Here is a 14054-nt window from a genome sequence, read left to right on the forward strand (position 1 = left end):
AGGACGTGCAGGGGGCGTTGTCTTTGAGAAGGCAGGGACTGAAGGGTGTTCATGGATGGCGACGGACCGTTCAAAGCAAGGAGTGTCCGTGCGTGACTGCGGATGTACACGCACAGACGCACACACAAACTCCCACACCCACACCCACACCCACACACCTATCCCTCCCGCCTCCAATCCCCCCTCCCCCCGCGTCCCCCGACACACACACACACACACACACACACACACACACACACACACGGGAGCACAAGATCCCGCTAACAAGATATCTGCCGAGTGAGGCACGCCTAGGAGATTTTCCGTGGCTTTGTTTCCTTTTGGCCTGTCCTGGGTCCACGGGAGCCTGTCTAAGTATGTATTGTCCCCTCTTCCACCGAGAAAAAACGGCGATGCCGTCCCGCAAGGCGTGGAGACAGAGCCCTGCAGGCCTCCTTGGGCACCTGCCCTGTCTCCCAAGTCCTCCCCCAAGCCCCGTGAGTCGCTTGTGCGGGCCAGTGGCGCCCTCTCCTGGTCCTGCAGCGCCAATGCAAGCCTCCTCTCCTCAACTTGAGGCCCAACCGGTGACGTCGGTGCTGGGGGCGGCTGATTGGTGGAGCGGGCAGCTGATTTGGCTCCTCCCACCAGCTCTGGGGCTATAAAAGAACGCAGGGCCTTCTTTGCAGAGCTTCTCAGCCCTAGGCTTGTGGTCGTGGTCGTCGTCCTCGTTCTCCAAGGGAGCTTTCAGGAGAGAGGTCTCGCCAAGACCCGGTCCCGGGACATAGAAGCCGCGAGAGCACCTGGCTAGAGCCTGGCTGGGCTGCTGATCCACTGAACGCTGTCTCGGTGTCATTTCTTCTTCACCGACCCGTCCACACCCTTGGGAACCCCTGGGCCTGGACCCCAACCTCTGGGAGAGCCCCGGCGCCGCGCGGGAAGGAAGTGAAGGACCGGCGTGCCTCCGCACGGGCTCGATCCGAGGCTGATTCGGGGCCCGCCATGGCCGACAAAATCCACATGTCACTGGACGACATCATTCGGCTGGACCGGAGCCAGCGGGACGGCCATGGCCGGGGCCGCGGCCGCGGCCGCGGCGGGGCCGGGGCCGGGGACCGAGGCGGGGACCCAGGCTGGGACCGAGGCCGGGCCGGCTCCCAGGGAGGCCGCGGCGGGGGCAGGGACCGAGGCAGGGCCGGCTCCCAGGGAGGCCCCCGCGGTGGCGGAGCGCAGGCCGCCGCCGCCGCCCCCCGCCGCCCCCGCCCCCGAGAGCTGGGGCGGCGGGCCGTTCCGGAACAGGGCGGCCCTCGGCCGAGGCAGGAACCGGCCGGCGCCCTACAGCAGGCCGAGACAGCTTCCCGACCAGTGGCACCACGACCGCTTCCGCAGGGCCTTCGGCAGGGGCGCCGGCCTGATGACCGGGGGGAAGCTGCTGCTGTCCAACCTGGACTTCGGAGTGTCCGACGCGGACATCCAGCAGCTGTTTGCGGAGTTCGGGCCTCTGAAGCACGCCGCTGTCCATTACGACCGCTCTGGCCGCAGCCTGGGAACAGCCCACGTGCACTTTGAGCGCAAGGCAGACGCCCTGGAAGCCAGGAAGCAGTACAACGGCGTCCCTTTGGATGGCCGTCCCCTCCACATCCAGATCCTCACCTCGAAGATAGTCACGCAGCCCAGGCCGGTACCGAGTGTCAACAGAGGCTGGGTGGCTACAAACCGAGGATCTGGAGGCTTCGGCGGCGGCGGCGGCGGCGGCACTCAGGGCCGCTCCCGCGGAGGCAACCTGCGTACAGGCAGGCGCACTGGCCGCCATTCAGAGCCACAGATCTCGGCGGAGGAGTTGGACTCCCAGCTGGACGCTTACAACTCGATGAGGGGCCCCAAGCGGTTGGACGCCAAGCAGGACGCTTACAGCGCGATGAGGGGCACCCAGCAGTTGGACGCCCAAAAGGGCGCTTACAACTCGATGAGGGACACCAAAAGGATGGACGCCCACCTGGGCGCTTACCATGCCATGAGGGACACCAAAAAGTTGGACGCCCAGAAGCACGCTTACAGCTCCATGAGGGACACCGTGGAGTTGGACTCCCAGCTGGACGCTGACAGCGCGATGAAGGACGCCGAGGACTTGGACGCCCTGCTGGACGATGACGATGCGATGATGGACACCAGCTAAAGCTCCAGCAAGTCAGTGTGCGCCAGGATGGCCGGGGACCTGGGGCCAATGATGGAGTTGTTTCTTCTGTTTGGAAATAGGATTTAAAACTCCTGGAAAGATTTTTCGTTAACTTGTATTTTATTCAAGAACTCTGAAAAAGACCTGTTTTGTGCCGAGTCATTTTCGGGATTCATTTTACCGGTTGCTGTTTTCACCTTGACCATAATCACCCGAAAAGCTGTGGGATAAACAAACAAACAAACAAACAAACAAACAAACAAAATAACTCGTTCCCTCCGATAAAACAACAACAACAAAATACCCTCCTCAGAAAAAAAAGGTTGATCCCGCCTTTCCAATTTCTGAGGCTTTGGCAAGCCCAGGTGGCCAGGCCTGGACTTGGTCTCTGGGAGGGGGCCTGACCGTCCATCCACAGAGTGAGCGGGGTTGGGAGTGGGGGTTAGGGGCGGGGGGGGGGGGGGGGGGGGGAGCAGCGGGCGTGGGCGCGGTGTCGATCATGTGGACAGGCCAGGACGTCATCTTTGGCTGTGGATTACAGAATTTGGGTGGACTGGGGCAGGGGCCGAAGAGCCCGCCCCGCCCTCTGCTGGTCGAGAAGCATCAATGCAAGCCCCCCTCCTGCAAACGCCTGTGGGGAAAGCACAGACAGGTGACTGGACTTCCCCATTTCTGGCTCGACCCGAGGCGGGAAGGACGTGCAGGGGGCGTTGTCTTTGAGAAGGCAGGGACTGAAGGGTGTTCATGGATGGCGACGGACCGTTCAAAGCAAGGAGTGTCCGTGCGTGACTGCGGATGTACACGCACAGACGCACACACAAACTCCCACACCCACACCCACACCCACACACCTATCCCTCCCGCCTCCAATCCCCCCTCCCCCCGCGTCCCCCGACACACACACACACACACACACACACACACACACACACACACGGGAGCACAAGATCCCGCTAACAAGATATCTGCCGAGTGAGGCACGCCTAGGAGATTTTCCGTGGCTTTGTTTCCTTTTGGCCTGTCCTGGGTCCACGGGAGCCTGTCTAAGTATGTATTGTCCCCTCTTCCACCGAGAAAAAACGGCGATGCCGTCCCGCAAGGCGTGGAGACAGAGCCCTGCAGGCCTCCTTGGGCACCTGCCCTGTCTCCCAAGTCCTCCCCCAAGCCCCGTGAGTCGCTTGTGCGGGCCAGTGGCGCCCTCTCCTGGTCCTGCAGCGCCAATGCAAGCCTCCTCTCCTCAACTTGAGGCCCAACCGGTGACGTCGGTGCTGGGGGCGGCTGATTGGTGGAGCGGGCAGCTGATTTGGCTCCTCCCACCAGCTCTGGGGCTATAAAAGAACGCAGGGCCTTCTTTGCAGAGCTTCTCAGCCCTAGGCTTGTGGTCGTGGTCGTCGTCCTCGTTCTCCAAGGGAGCTTTCAGGAGAGAGGTCTCGCCAAGACCCGGTCCCGGGACATAGAAGCCGCGAGAGCACCTGGCTAGAGCCTGGCTGGGCTGCTGATCCACTGAACGCTGTCTCGGTGTCATTTCTTCTTCACCGACCCGTCCACACCCTTGGGAACCCCTGGGCCTGGACCCCAACCTCTGGGAGAGCCCCGGCGCCGCGCGGGAAGGAAGTGAAGGACCGGCGTGCCTCCGCACGGGCTCGATCCGAGGCTGATTCGGGGCCCGCCATGGCCGACAAAATCCACATGTCACTGGACGACATCATTCGGCTGGACCGGAGCCAGCGGGACGGCCATGGCCGGGGCCGCGGCCGCGGCCGCGGCGGGGCCGGGGCCGGGGACCGAGGCGGGGACCCAGGCTGGGACCGAGGCCGGGCCGGCTCCCAGGGAGGCCGCGGCGGGGGCAGGGACCGAGGCAGGGCCGGCTCCCAGGGAGGCCCCCGCGGTGGCGGAGCGCAGGCCGCCGCCGCCGCCCCCCGCCGCCCCCCGCCCCCGAGAGCTGGGGCGGCGGGCCGTTCCGGAACAGGGCGGCCCTCGGCCGAGGCAGGAACCGGCCGGCGCCCTACAGCAGGCCGAGACAGCTTCCCGACCAGTGGCACCACGACCGCTTCCGCAGGGCCTTCGGCAGGGGCGCCGGCCTGATGACCGGGGGGAAGCTGCTGCTGTCCAACCTGGACTTCGGAGTGTCCGACGCGGACATCCAGCAGCTGTTTGCGGAGTTCGGGCCTCTGAAGCACGCCGCTGTCCATTACGACCGCTCTGGCCGCAGCCTGGGAACAGCCCACGTGCACTTTGAGCGCAAGGCAGACGCCCTGGAAGCCAGGAAGCAGTACAACGGCGTCCCTTTGGATGGCCGTCCCCTCCACATCCAGATCCTCACCTCGAAGATAGTCACGCAGCCCAGGCCGGTACCGAGTGTCAACAGAGGCTGGGTGGCTACAAACCGAGGATCTGGAGGCTTCGGCGGCGGCGGCGGCGGCGGCGGCACTCAGGGCCGCTCCCGCGGAGGCAACCTGCATACAGGCAGGCGCACTGGCCGCCATTCAGAGCCACAGATCTCGGCGGAGGAGTTGGACTCCCAGCTGGACGCTTACAACTCGATGAGGGGCCCCAAGCGGTTGGACGCCAAGCAGGACGCTTACAGCGCGATGAGGGGCACCCAGCAGTTGGACGCCCAAAAGGGCGCTTACAACTCGATGAGGGACACCAAAAGGATGGACGCCCACCTGGGCGCTTACCATGCCATGAGGGACACCAAAAAGTTGGACGCCCAGAAGCACGCTTACAGCTCCATGAGGGACACCGTGGAGTTGGACTCCCAGCTGGACGCTGACAGCGCGATGAAGGACGCCGAGGACTTGGACGCCCTGCTGGACGATGACGATGCGATGATGGACACCAGCTAAAGCTCCAGCAAGTCAGTGTGCGCCAGGATGGCCGGGGACCTGGGGCCAATGATGGAGTTGTTTCTTCTGTTTGGAAATAGGATTTAAAACTCCTGGAAAGATTTTTCGTTAACTTGTATTTTATTCAAGAACTCTGAAAAAGACCTGTTTTGTGCCGAGTCATTTTCGGGATTCATTTTACCGGTTGCTGTTTTCACCTTGACCATAATCACCCGAAAAGCTGTGGGATAAACAAACAAACAAACAAACAAACAAACAAACAAAATAACTCGTTCCCTCCGATAAAACAACAACAACAAAATACCCTCCTCAGAAAAAAAAGGTTGATCCCGCCTTTCCAATTTCTGAGGCTTTGGCAAGCCCAGGTGGCCAGGCCTGGACTTGGTCTCTGGGAGGGGGCCTGACCGTCCATCCACAGAGTGAGCGGGGTTGGGAGTGGGGGTTAGGGGCGGGGGGGGTGGGGGGGGGGAGCAGCGGGCGTGGGCGCGGTGTCGATCATGTGGACAGGCCAGGACGTCATCTTTGGCTGTGGATTACAGAATTTGGGTGGACTGGGGCAGGGGCCGAAGAGCCCGCCCCGCCCTCTGCTGGTCGAGAAGCATCAATGCAAGCCCCCCTCCTGCAAACGCCTGTGGGGAAAGCACAGACAGGTGACTGGACTTCCCCATTTCTGGCTCGACCCGAGGCGGGAAGGACGTGCAGGGGGCGTTGTCTTTGAGAAGGCAGGGACTGAAGGGTGTTCATGGATGGCGACGGACCGTTCAAAGCAAGGAGTGTCCGTGCGTGACTGCGGATGTACACGCACAGACGCACACACAAACTCCCACACCCACACCCACACCCACACACCTATCCCTCCCGCCTCCAATCCCCCCTCCCCCCGCGTCCCCCGACACACACACACACACACACACACACACACACACGGGAGCACAAGATCCCGCTAACAAGATATCTGCCGAGTGAGGCACGCCTAGGAGATTTTCCGTGGCTTTGTTTCCTTTTGGCCTGTCCTGGGTCCACGGGAGCCTGTCTAAGTATGTATTGTCCCCTCTTCCACCGAGAAAAAACGGCGATGCCGTCCCGCAAGGCGTGGAGACAGAGCCCTGCAGGCCTCCTTGGGCACCTGCCCTGTCTCCCAAGTCCTCCCCCAAGCCCCGTGAGTCGCTTGTGCGGGCCAGTGGCGCCCTCTCCTGGTCCTGCAGCGCCAATGCAAGCCTCCTCTCCTCAACTTGAGGCCCAACCGGTGACGTCGGTGCTGGGGGCGGCTGATTGGTGGAGCGGGCAGCTGATTTGGCTCCTCCCACCAGCTCTGGGGCTATAAAAGAACGCAGGGCCTTCTTTGCAGAGCTTCTCAGCCCTAGGCTTGTGGTCGTGGTCGTCGTCCTCGTTCTCCAAGGGAGCTTTCAGGAGAGAGGTCTCGCCAAGACCCGGTCCCGGGACATAGAAGCCGCGAGAGCACCTGGCTAGAGCCTGGCTGGGCTGCTGATCCACTGAACGCTGTCTCGGTGTCATTTCTTCTTCACCGACCCGTCCACACCCTTGGGAACCCCTGGGCCTGGACCCCAACCTCTGGGAGAGCCCCGGCGCCGCGCGGGAAGGAAGTGAAGGACCGGCGTGCCTCCGCACGGGCTCGATCCGAGGCTGATTCGGGGCCCGCCATGGCCGACAAAATCCACATGTCACTGGACGACATCATTCGGCTGGACCGGAGCCAGCGGGACGGCCATGGCCGGGGCCGCGGCCGCGGCCGCGGCGGGGCCGGGGCCGGGGACCGAGGCGGGGACCCAGGCTGGGACCGAGGCCGGGCCGGCTCCCAGGGAGGCCGCGGCGGGGGCAGGGACCGAGGCAGGGCCGGCTCCCAGGGAGGCCCCCGCGGTGGCGGAGCGCAGGCCGCCGCCGCCGCCCCCCGCCGCCCCCCGCCCCCGAGAGCTGGGGCGGCGGGCCGTTCCGGAACAGGGCGGCCCTCGGCCGAGGCAGGAACCGGCCGGCGCCCTACAGCAGGCCGAGACAGCTTCCCGACCAGTGGCACCACGACCGCTTCCGCAGGGCCTTCGGCAGGGGCGCCGGCCTGATGACCGGGGGGAAGCTGCTGCTGTCCAACCTGGACTTCGGAGTGTCCGACGCGGACATCCAGCAGCTGTTTGCGGAGTTCGGGCCTCTGAAGCACGCCGCTGTCCATTACGACCGCTCTGGCCGCAGCCTGGGAACAGCCCACGTGCACTTTGAGCGCAAGGCAGACGCCCTGGAAGCCAGGAAGCAGTACAACGGCGTCCCTTTGGATGGCCGTCCCCTCCACATCCAGATCCTCACCTCGAAGATAGTCACGCAGCCCAGGCCGGTACCGAGTGTCAACAGAGGCTGGGTGGCTACAAACCGAGGATCTGGAGGCTTCGGCGGCGGCGGCGGCGGCGGCGGCACTCAGGGCCGCTCCCGCGGAGGCAACCTGCATACAGGCAGGCGCACTGGCCGCCATTCAGAGCCACAGATCTCGGCGGAGGAGTTGGACTCCCAGCTGGACGCTTACAACTCGATGAGGGGCCCCAAGCGGTTGGACGCCAAGCAGGACGCTTACAGCGCGATGAGGGGCACCCAGCAGTTGGACGCCCAAAAGGGCGCTTACAACTCGATGAGGGACACCAAAAGGATGGACGCCCACCTGGGCGCTTACCATGCCATGAGGGACACCAAAAAGTTGGACGCCCAGAAGCACGCTTACAGCTCCATGAGGGACACCGTGGAGTTGGACTCCCAGCTGGACGCTGACAGCGCGATGAAGGACGCCGAGGACTTGGACGCCCTGCTGGACGATGACGATGCGATGATGGACACCAGCTAAAGCTCCAGCAAGTCAGTGTGCGCCAGGATGGCCGGGGACCTGGGGCCAATGATGGAGTTGTTTCTTCTGTTTGGAAATAGGATTTAAAACTCCTGGAAAGATTTTTCGTTAACTTGTATTTTATTCAAGAACTCTGAAAAAGACCTGTTTTGTGCCGAGTCATTTTCGGGATTCATTTTACCGGTTGCTGTTTTCACCTTGACCATAATCACCCGAAAAGCTGTGGGATAAACAAACAAACAAACAAACAAACAAACAAACAAAATAACTCGTTCCCTCCGATAAAACAACAACAACAAAATACCCTCCTCAGAAAAAAAAGGTTGATCCCGCCTTTCCAATTTCTGAGGCTTTGGCAAGCCCAGGTGGCCAGGCCTGGACTTGGTCTCTGGGAGGGGGCCTGACCGTCCATCCACAGAGTGAGCGGGGTTGGGAGTGGGGGTTAGGGGCGGGGGGGGTGGGGGGGGGAGCAGCGGGCGTGGGCGCGGTGTCGATCATGTGGACAGGCCAGGACGTCATCTTTGGCTGTGGATTACAGAATTTGGGTGGACTGGGGCAGGGGCCGAAGAGCCCGCCCCGCCCTCTGCTGGTCGAGAAGCATCAATGCAAGCCCCCCTCCTGCAAACGCCTGTGGGGAAAGCACAGACAGGTGACTGGACTTCCCCATTTCTGGCTCGACCCGAGGCGGGAAGGACGTGCAGGGGGCGTTGTCTTTGAGAAGGCAGGGACTGAAGGGTGTTCATGGATGGCGACGGACCGTTCAAAGCAAGGAGTGTCCGTGCGTGACTGCGGATGTACACGCACAGACGCACACACAAACTCCCACACCCACACCCACACCCACACACCTATCCCTCCCGCCTCCAATCCCCCCTCCCCCCGCGTCCCCCGACACACACACACACACACACACACACACACACACACGGGAGCACAAGATCCCGCTAACAAGATATCTGCCGAGTGAGGCACGCCTAGGAGATTTTCCGTGGCTTTGTTTCCTTTTGGCCTGTCCTGGGTCCACGGGAGCCTGTCTAAGTATGTATTGTCCCCTCTTCCACCGAGAAAAAACGGCGATGCCGTCCCGCAAGGCGTGGAGACAGAGCCCTGCAGGCCTCCTTGGGCACCTGCCCTGTCTCCCAAGTCCTCCCCCAAGCCCCGTGAGTCGCTTGTGCGGGCCAGTGGCGCCCTCTCCTGGTCCTGCAGCGCCAATGCAAGCCTCCTCTCCTCAACTTGAGGCCCAACCGGTGACGTCGGTGCTGGGGGCGGCTGATTGGTGGAGCGGGCAGCTGATTTGGCTCCTCCCACCAGCTCTGGGGCTATAAAAGAACGCAGGGCCTTCTTTGCAGAGCTTCTCAGCCCTAGGCTTGTGGTCGTGGTCGTCGTCCTCGTTCTCCAAGGGAGCTTTCAGGAGAGAGGTCTCGCCAAGACCCGGTCCCGGGACATAGAAGCCGCGAGAGCACCTGGCTAGAGCCTGGCTGGGCTGCTGATCCACTGAACGCTGTCTCGGTGTCATTTCTTCTTCACCGACCCGTCCACACCCTTGGGAACCCCTGGGCCTGGACCCCAACCTCTGGGAGAGCCCCGGCGCCGCGCGGGAAGGAAGTGAAGGACCGGCGTGCCTCCGCACGGGCTCGATCCGAGGCTGATTCGGGGCCCGCCATGGCCGACAAAATCCACATGTCACTGGACGACATCATTCGGCTGGACCGGAGCCAGCGGGACGGCCATGGCCGGGGCCGCGGCCGCGGCCGCGGCGGGGCCGGGGCCGGGGACCGAGGCGGGGACCCAGGCTGGGACCGAGGCCGGGCCGGCTCCCAGGGAGGCCGCGGCGGGGGCAGGGACCGAGGCAGGGCCGGCTCCCAGGGAGGCCCCCGCGGTGGCGGAGCGCAGGCCGCCGCCGCCGCCCCCGCCGCCCCCGCCCCCGAGAGCTGGGGCGGCGGGCCGTTCCGGAACAGGGCGGCCCTCGGCCGAGGCAGGAACCGGCCGGCGCCCTACAGCAGGCCGAGACAGCTTCCCGACCAGTGGCACCACGACCGCTTCCGCAGGGCCTTCGGCAGGGGCGCCGGCCTGATGACCGGGGGGAAGCTGCTGCTGTCCAACCTGGACTTCGGAGTGTCCGACGCGGACATCCAGCAGCTGTTTGCGGAGTTCGGGCCTCTGAAGCACGCCGCTGTCCATTACGACCGCTCTGGCCGCAGCCTGGGAACAGCCCACGTGCACTTTGAGCGCAAGGCAGACGCCCTGGAAGCCAGGAAGCAGTACAACGGCGTCCCTTTGGATGGCCGTCCCCTCCACATCCAGATCCTCACCTCGAAGATAGTCACGCAGCCCAGGCCGGTACCGAGTGTCAACAGAGGCTGGGTGGCTACAAACCGAGGATCTGGAGGCTTCGGCGGCGGCGGCGGCGGCGGCGGCACTCAGGGCCGCTCCCGCGGAGGCAACCTGCGTACAGGCAGGCGCACTGGCCGCCATTCAGAGCCACAGATCTCGGCGGAGGAGTTGGACTCCCAGCTGGACGCTTACAACTCGATGAGGGGCCCCAAGCGGTTGGACGCCAAGCAGGACGCTTACAGCGCGATGAGGGGCACCCAGCAGTTGGACGCCCAAAAGGGCGCTTACAACTCGATGAGGGACACCAAAAGGATGGACGCCCACCTGGGCGCTTACCATGCCATGAGGGACACCAAAAAGTTGGACGCCCAGAAGCACGCTTACAGCTCCATGAGGGACACCGTGGAGTTGGACTCCCAGCTGGACGCTGACAGCGCGATGAAGGACGCCGAGGACTTGGACGCCCTGCTGGACGATGACGATGCGATGATGGACACCAGCTAAAGCTCCAGCAAGTCAGTGTGCGCCAGGATGGCCGGGGACCTGGGGCCAATGATGGAGTTGTTTCTTCTGTTTGGAAATAGGATTTAAAACTCCTGGAAAGATTTTTCGTTAACTTGTATTTTATTCAAGAACTCTGAAAAAGACCTGTTTTGTGCCGAGTCATTTTCGGGATTCATTTTACCGGTTGCTGTTTTCACCTTGACCATAATCACCCGAAAAGCTGTGGGATAAACAAACAAACAAACAAACAAACAAACAAACAAAATAACTCGTTCCCTCCGATAAAACAACAACAACAAAATACCCTCCTCAGAAAAAAAAGGTTGATCCCGCCTTTCCAATTTCTGAGGCTTTGGCAAGCCCAGGTGGCCAGGCCTGGACTTGGTCTCTGGGAGGGGGCCTGACCGTCCATCCACAGAGTGAGCGGGGTTGGGAGTGGGGGTTAGGGGCGGGGGGGGTGGGGGGGGGGAGCAGCGGGCGTGGGCGCGGTGTCGATCATGTGGACAGGCCAGGACGTCATCTTTGGCTGTGGATTACAGAATTTGGGTGGACTGGGGCAGGGGCCGAAGAGCCCGCCCCGCCCTCTGCTGGTCGAGAAGCATCAATGCAAGCCCCCCTCCTGCAAACGCCTGTGGGGAAAGCACAGACAGGTGACTGGACTTCCCCATTTCTGGCTCGACCCGAGGCGGGAAGGACGTGCAGGGGGCGTTGTCTTTGAGAAGGCAGGGACTGAAGGGTGTTCATGGATGGCGACGGACCGTTCAAAGCAAGGAGTGTCCGTGCGTGACTGCGGATGTACACGCACAGACGCACACACAAACTCCCACACCCACACCCACACCCACACACCTATCCCTCCCGCCTCCAATCCCCCCTCCCCCCGCGTCCCCCGACACACACACACACACACACACACACACACACACACACACACACGGGAGCACAAGATCCCGCTAACAAGATATCTGCCGAGTGAGGCACGCCTAGGAGATTTTCCGTGGCTTTGTTTCCTTTTGGCCTGTCCTGGGTCCACGGGAGCCTGTCTAAGTATGTATTGTCCCCTCTTCCACCGAGAAAAAACGGCGATGCCGTCCCGCAAGGCGTGGAGACAGAGCCCTGCAGGCCTCCTTGGGCACCTGCCCTGTCTCCCAAGTCCTCCCCCAAGCCCCGTGAGTCGCTTGTGCGGGCCAGTGGCGCCCTCTCCTGGTCCTGCAGCGCCAATGCAAGCCTCCTCTCCTCAACTTGAGGCCCAACCGGTGACGTCGGTGCTGGGGGCGGCTGATTGGTGGAGCGGGCAGCTGATTTGGCTCCTCCCACCAGCTCTGGGGCTATAAAAGAACGCAGGGCCTTCTTTGCAGAGCTTCTCAGCCCTAGGCTTGTGGTCGTGGTCGTCGTCCTCGTTCTCCAAGGGAGCTTTCAGGAGAGAGGTCTCGCCAAGACCCGGTCCCGGGACATAGAAGCCGCGAGAGCACCTGGCTAGAGCCTGGCTGGGCTGCTGATCCACTGAACGCTGTCTCGGTGTCATTTCTTCTTCACCGACCCGTCCACACCCTTGGGAACCCCTGGGCCTGGACCCCAACCTCTGGGAGAGCCCCGGCGCCGCGCGGGAAGGAAGTGAAGGACCGGCGTGCCTCCGCACGGGCTCGATCCGAGGCTGATTCGGGGCCCGCCATGGCCGACAAAATCCACATGTCACTGGACGACATCATTCGGCTGGACCGGAGCCAGCGGGACGGCCATGGCCGGGGCCGCGGCCGCGGCCGCGGCGGGGCCGGGGCCGGGGACCGAGGCGGGGACCCAGGCTGGGACCGAGGCCGGGCCGGCTCCCAGGGAGGCCGCGGCGGGGGCAGGGACCGAGGCAGGGCCGGCTCCCAGGGAGGCCCCCGCGGTGGCGGAGCGCAGGCCGCCGCCGCCGCCCCCCGCCGCCCCCCGCCCCCGAGAGCTGGGGCGGCGGGCCGTTCCGGAACAGGGCGGCCCTCGGCCGAGGCAGGAACCGGCCGGCGCCCTACAGCAGGCCGAGACAGCTTCCCGACCAGTGGCACCACGACCGCTTCCGCAGGGCCTTCGGCAGGGGCGCCGGCCTGATGACCGGGGGGAAGCTGCTGCTGTCCAACCTGGACTTCGGAGTGTCCGACGCGGACATCCAGCAGCTGTTTGCGGAGTTCGGGCCTCTGAAGCACGCCGCTGTCCATTACGACCGCTCTGGCCGCAGCCTGGGAACAGCCCACGTGCACTTTGAGCGCAAGGCAGACGCCCTGGAAGCCAGGAAGCAGTACAACGGCGTCCCTTTGGATGGCCGTCCCCTCCACATCCAGATCCTCACCTCGAAGATAGTCACGCAGCCCAGGCCGGTACCGAGTGTCAACAGAGGCTGGGTGGCTACAAACCGAGGATCTGGAGGCTTCGGCGGCGGCGGCGGCGGCGGCGGCACTCAGGGCCGCTCCCGCGGAGGCAACCTGCATACAGGCAGGCGCACTGGCCGCCATTCAGAGCCACAGATCTCGGCGGAGGAGTTGGACTCCCAGCTGGACGCTTACAACTCGATGAGGGGCCCCAAGCGGTTGGACGCCAAGCAGGACGCTTACAGCGCGATGAGGGGCACCCAGCAGTTGGACGCCCAAAAGGGCGCTTACAACTCGATGAGGGACACCAAAAGGATGGACGCCCACCTGGGCGCTTACCATGCCATGAGGGACACCAAAAAGTTGGACGCCCAGAAGCACGCTTACAGCTCCATGAGGGACACCGTGGAGTTGGACTCCCAGCTGGACGCTGACAGCGCGATGAAGGACGCCGAGGACTTGGACGCCCTGCTGGACGATGACGATGCGATGATGGACACCAGCTAAAGCTCCAGCAAGTCAGTGTGCGCCAGGATGGCCGGGGACCTGGGGCCAATGATGGAGTTGTTTCTTCTGTTTGGAAATAGGATTTAAAACTCCTGGAAAGATTTTTCGTTAACTTGTATTTTATTCAAGAACTCTGAAAAAGACCTGTTTTGTGCCGAGTCATTTTCGGGATTCATTTTACCGGTTGCTGTTTTCACCTTGACCATAATCACCCGAAAAGCTGTGGGATAAACAAACAAACAAACAAACAAACAAACAAACAAAATAACTCGTTCCCTCCGATAAAACAACAACAACAAAATACCCTCCTCAGAAAAAAAAGGTTGATCCCGCCTTTCCAATTTCTGAGGCTTTGGCAAGCCCAGGTGGCCAGGCCTGGACTTGGTCTCTGGGAGGGGGCCTGACCGTCCATCCACAGAGTGAGCGGGGTTGGGAGTGGGGGTTAGGGGCGGGGGGGGGTGGGGGGGGGGAGCAGCGGGCGTGGGCGCGGTGTCGATCATGTGGACAGGCCAGGACGTCATCTTTGG

The 14054-nt window shown here is 62.9% G+C and overlaps 2 pseudogenes; both read left to right on the plus strand.

Moving 5' to 3' along the window:
- The first annotated feature begins 978 nt into the window (after positions 1–978).
- On the plus strand, positions 979–1840 carry LOC138993253 (THO complex subunit 4 pseudogene; annotated as a pseudogene).
- Positions 1841–9502: 7662 nt separating this feature from the next.
- Positions 9503–10366, plus strand: LOC138993198 (THO complex subunit 4 pseudogene; annotated as a pseudogene).
- The last annotated feature ends 3688 nt before the right edge of the window (positions 10367–14054 follow it).

Source organism: Myotis yumanensis, unplaced genomic scaffold (genome assembly GCF_028538775.1).
Source record: "Myotis yumanensis isolate MYYU_CA2020_CCGP unplaced genomic scaffold, mMyoYum1.0.hap1 SCAF_15, whole genome shotgun sequence".
Classification (NCBI taxonomy): domain Eukaryota; kingdom Metazoa; phylum Chordata; class Mammalia; order Chiroptera; family Vespertilionidae; genus Myotis; species Myotis yumanensis.